The sequence below is a fragment of the Elaeis guineensis genome, chromosome 1 (genome assembly GCF_000442705.2).
Source record: "Elaeis guineensis isolate ETL-2024a chromosome 1, EG11, whole genome shotgun sequence".
Taxonomy (NCBI): domain Eukaryota; kingdom Viridiplantae; phylum Streptophyta; class Magnoliopsida; order Arecales; family Arecaceae; genus Elaeis; species Elaeis guineensis.
This window is the reverse complement of record NC_025993.2, coordinates 175,621,564-175,626,681: the sequence shown is the minus strand read 5'-3', so window position 1 is coordinate 175,626,681 and position 5,118 is coordinate 175,621,564. Positions and strand designations below refer to the sequence as shown.

Sequence of the window (5,118 nt, the reverse complement as noted above, 5' to 3'; positions counted from 1 at the left end):
ATAGTGATGCTCTCCTCCACATGCCTCCAACAGGAATCAAATGAAAATATTTTTATGAGCCTGGTGCAACAAAATATTGCCATTTGAGACGAGGAAGCAAAAATTGTTATCTAGGACCAAAATAGTTGGTTCTCCACCAGCTTAAGGGAGAGAAGCAAGGGTCCTGAACTTCATCGGTGGCATTCTTGATCCATTAGTTGCGATAGGAATAATAAAATTCAAGTTAAGATAGTGAAAATGCTACCAGGACAGGAACCAACCTCATATGATTTTTTTCAGAAAGAGTAATGTGACACAAATTTCTCATACCCCCTTAATGCAGATCCTTCAAAAGGTCTGTAAGGGATTCAATGAGATTACAGCATTCGGTTGATAATCAACCTCACAAAGATGAGCTAAGGTGAGGGTTTCAACTTGAGGGAAAACAAAAGCAAAAAACCTACATCTTGAAGATGAGCTAAGCTGAGAATCCCAACATCAAATGAGTTTTTAGAGCATCCTAATGAAAAATGATTGTGCATTCAGAGAGAAGACCACCTCTTCTTGATGATGTGGTTCAATCTAGATTTTTCTTCTCTTGAGCACCTTGTAATATCTGCACCCTCCAACATCATCCCTAGCCCTCTTCCTTTATATGTTCTATCATGCTGTCAGATATGCTGTCTGCATTTTATAAGCTCTACTCCATGTGTATAACATTTTCATTGTTACTACAATCTAAAGATATACATGCATTTGTCCTACTAATATATTTAATAGAGAACAAAACTAAGAATATCGGTGGGAATCATCACACTTCGTACGAAAGCAGAATTACCAAAGAAGAAAAGAAAAAAACCCGGCAAAAACAACAACAACAAAAACAGGAAATGTAAAGGACACCTCTTGTCTGTTTTGCACCCACTTTCAGCAGTAGAAATAGATCACGTCTTGAATATATTTTTACAGATAAGTGCCCAATTGATCAGAAGAATATTGTAGGAAAATCAGATTCCATAAGGAAATCAAATTCTAGCCTACCACAAACAGTGTTATATAATCTCTATCAATACATCTATTCACCAATCTGCAGTAAAGCTGATAATCGAGCTGCTCAGATATTCATTTAAAATTACAAAAAGACGGTAGTGAACTGACAGTTTTTTTATTATGTCCGGTTATTAAAATTAGATACAATCTGTATCCCTCATCTTCCACCTGGAAATAAAATATGACTTACATAGAAATTTGCCTTAACATACATAGAAATTTCCCTCTTGCTTGTTCTTCTGAGATGACACTTGAGATTTGCCCAGATGGCTGACATAATTTACCTTTGTTCTCTGCCAGAACAAACTCTAGCAGCAACTACATTCTCACCAACTCATCTCCCATTATGGAGGGAGGAGATATTCCAAAACTACTTGGTGAGGGACTTGGTGGTTGGAATGTAGGGAAAATAGTGGATAAAACAAAGTGAGTCAGTCACTTGAACATCAAGATCCATCTGCAGCTTCTTGCTTTTGTGGTTATAGCACATAGTCTTACCCCGTTCAGTTCTAAGCAAGATAATATTGCCCTTTTGCTCAAGGCCCACAGGGTCACAGGAACGGAATATGGGATGCCCCAACGACTAAGTAATTTCCAACTGACTGTAGCAAGCTGTGCATCCAAGTCGATGCAATATAGGGGTGGAGTCCACTCATCCTGTGGGTTGTCTCTCATCTTTCAGACAGTCAGCATATTGCCAAGATCAACATACACAGAGGAAGAGGTAGTTGTCACAAAGTAGAGGCTACCGCAGCTCTCAGCCAACCAACCAGAATTCAGCCGATGGTAGGATGACATCATGTTTAGAGGCAAACATATCCATCAGGAGGCTTCGGCTATAGGATCTAAGGCAAGAATGTAACCATGGTCGTCGAGCCAATGCAGCACAGACCAGTGGTAAACAGCACAATTCTGGCTAACTTTAAAGTAGAGTTCCTTGGGACCAGAGGGTTCAGAGCAGATCTCCTGTGAGACACGCCACTCTTGTGTCTCGGAGCAATAGATCTCAAAGCCATGCATATTTCCATTGAAATCACCAATTTTGTGAGCACTGACAATCTTGTAGGTGGCCCTTCCGCTTGAAGTGTTTTCAGCAGGATTGAATGCCAGCCCTATTCTCAGCAAATTGAAAGTGAAATGGCACCGACTTGGTTTAGGGATGATAAGCCACTCCTGGGTGCAGGGGTTGCAGAGATAGCAATCATCATGGAGCCTTTTGGGCTCAGATGCCTCTACTTTCCTTGTGCAGAAGAGGAGCTCGTTGATTCAAGCTGCATTTTGATGCTGCTATGGCAGGGCATGAAATGTAGAGATGGCTCCGGGGAATTGACCCACTCCGCAGATAACAATGATAATGAGAGAATCTTTGTAAAGTATGAGGGTGAACGTAAGACAGAGCGGGCTAAGAATCTGTACGTCAGGTGGTCACTTACCAGAGGGTTCTTTGTTATCAAACGGAGCCACCGCTTGCAGACGCCACGAAGGCGAATAAGGGAATCCTTGGGCAAGAGCAAGAAGATGAGAACAAGGATGTCATCACACAGATCCACCATGCTTTTGTCACACCCAAATCAAAAAGATTTCTCTGAAAGTAAGAAAAGAAAATAGAAGGAATCAACTTTCAATAACATTCAACATTAAAAATATAGTGACGAGCAAATTATCATCCAGCCTCAATTCACTAAAACATCTTTATCCCTCAAATATTCCCAGCTTGGGAGACTAAAAAAAGGTAGAAGAGGCGGCATTTAAACCAAGGTTTTTTTAAAAATGTAGGATCGAAACGACACCAACAAATCATGGGTATGGTATTGCACCGAACCAAGGATCAAACCAATGAAGGGAACTGTTGGCCAAACATCCTTGATACGGCCTTTTTTTGGCCCCCAAATTCCGGTTTTCATTTCTTTTATCTAAGTACTATGTTCCTACATGGAAGAAGGTGTGAGTATCAAGTAAACTACCCTAGCTATTGTTACATGTGCGTGCTGAAATCAGAAAAATGCATATTTAACACAGATGATATTTCATACAATAGTGCAATATATGATACCAAGACCAATGCAGTGCCTCAGTATCATGACATTATTTTAACTTACTAAAATTAGATCTATCGGTATGACATATGCTGTTCTACCCACCAATCATTTGCAGTTCTATGTTTCGCCCACGAATGTGCTCTGAACAAGACATTGCCCTTTTGGGCCATCTGAAGAAACTAAAAAATGCTATGAAAATTTTTTGCATACATATGTCCAGAATATCGATTCTATGTAACACAACTAACAAGTCTATAAAGTGCAGACAAGAGTTTTATCCAGTACCTATGATAAAAATCCAGATAAAGATAGCCTTTCTAAGTTCCTTAAAGAAATATCCAAATCTTGATGCTGGATAGTTTCATGAGTAAACAAGAAGACATAGACTAACATAAACTTGAATTTTCACATCTATAAAAATAATCCATTAAAGATGATGACCGCCACAGGTCACAATTTCATAAAAATACAGACGTGCAATATTAAAGGAAGAATTCTAGAGCATCTTAATGCAAAATCTTTAAGATAGAAGACACAGGAATCGATATTCAGGAAGTTAATGAAAAAAATAAAAATAAAAACCAACATGCCAGTGCCATTCACCATAACCATAGTTAAAAAACATCAAGCAAAATCTTAACTATATGTAGTCCGAAATCAGCATCCTTCACCCATATAAAAATTCATCTGTAAATTTAAAAGTCATCACAATCATTATGTAGCCAAAATTAAACTCTATTAAAATAGTCAAGCAGCTTGAGGTAAACTAAGAACAAGTGGACTGGACTAATACATAAAGCACATCCAATGTACATGGTAAACAATGACACCATGAACAATGAAAAGATTGCTCAGATTCACTCTCCAATTGGAGCATTAGCACATCTCGTGGCCAGCCTACTTACAACAAACTAAAAAGATGATGACAGACCCATAGGTAAACAATATAATACACCATCTATAAGCCACCAAGACAAATAGTTTCATCTATGAATCCTAGTGACCCATGACATAATAGGCGCAATCAGTTTAGAAGCCACCAAGTCACCAAGACATAGTCAAGTGACTGATGACATAATTGGTGAAATCAGCTGTTTACTTGCTTAATAAGCATTAAAAATACTGAAAATTACCAGCATAAACAACTTCTCTTGCAACATGTAATGGTCTGCCAAACCCACATTCGAATCCTCTCTCCCGAGCGAAGCACTAACCACTCCTCCCAAGCACCGTGACATCATGCATCCTCTACTGAGCGAGTGTTGCCTGTGTCCTGAGGAGCTCCCCACTTCAAATCCCTATCCGCTCCCTCCAAACGCCGCCCCTCCCTCCAAACTCTGCCAGCGAAAGCCGCTCGCATCCCACATCCTCTGCCTCCTGAGCACAGCTCCATCGCCCTCTCTCAAGATCCTTTGGCTATTCTACCTTCTCCAAATGATATCCCATTAAATTTATTAACGCAACTTCAATTTAATCACATTGAGGAAAAAATACCCTCTTTGTTGTAGGTGGATCATGATGCAATTTTTCATGGAACTAATAGCCTTCATAATGGCCTTGCTCTCCTCCTTAGCTCGTTCAAACACATTTGGACCTTTAACTTTGTCAATTGGTGTTCTCATCAATGTCATTGCTCACTCCATAAGTCTCCCTATGATGGGTTCTAACCTTATGCATAGTTACTTCGATCTATTCTTTTACCCTCTTGCACAAATGAAGCTTTTTGCTCGTTTTCCACCATTTGATTCAAAAAAAGTACAGCCCATATTGCACCCTTCAGCGATAACACATAAAAGCTGAAGAAATTCATGGAATAATATAAGACTACAAGAATAAGTTACGTGATTAGCGCACAACTCCAAACTATATTAATGAAATATCTGCATGCGATCCTTGTGTTGATTCGGCCAAGGAAAAATATAAAAGAATGTTTTGATGATTATGAATGAAAAAATTAGTTTTTCATATAAGCTACTTGATTCAAAGGCATGATTTTAGACCAACATACCATGAAAAACGAAAACTTTATCTAACATTATTAACTAATCAA

The 5,118-nt window shown here is 38.9% G+C and overlaps 1 long non-coding RNA gene across 1 annotated transcript; it reads right to left on the bottom strand.

The window, feature by feature from the left end:
* Positions 1 to 1,125: 1,125 nt before the first annotated feature.
* On the bottom strand, positions 1,126 to 4,383 carry LOC105039759 (uncharacterized). The gene is made up of 2 exons (XR_012137215.1): positions 4,202 to 4,383; positions 1,126 to 2,614 (listed from the first exon to the last, which is right to left on the bottom strand). It is a non-coding gene; the product is annotated as an uncharacterized lncRNA (long non-coding RNA).
* Between the last annotated feature and the right edge of the window lie 735 nt (positions 4,384 to 5,118).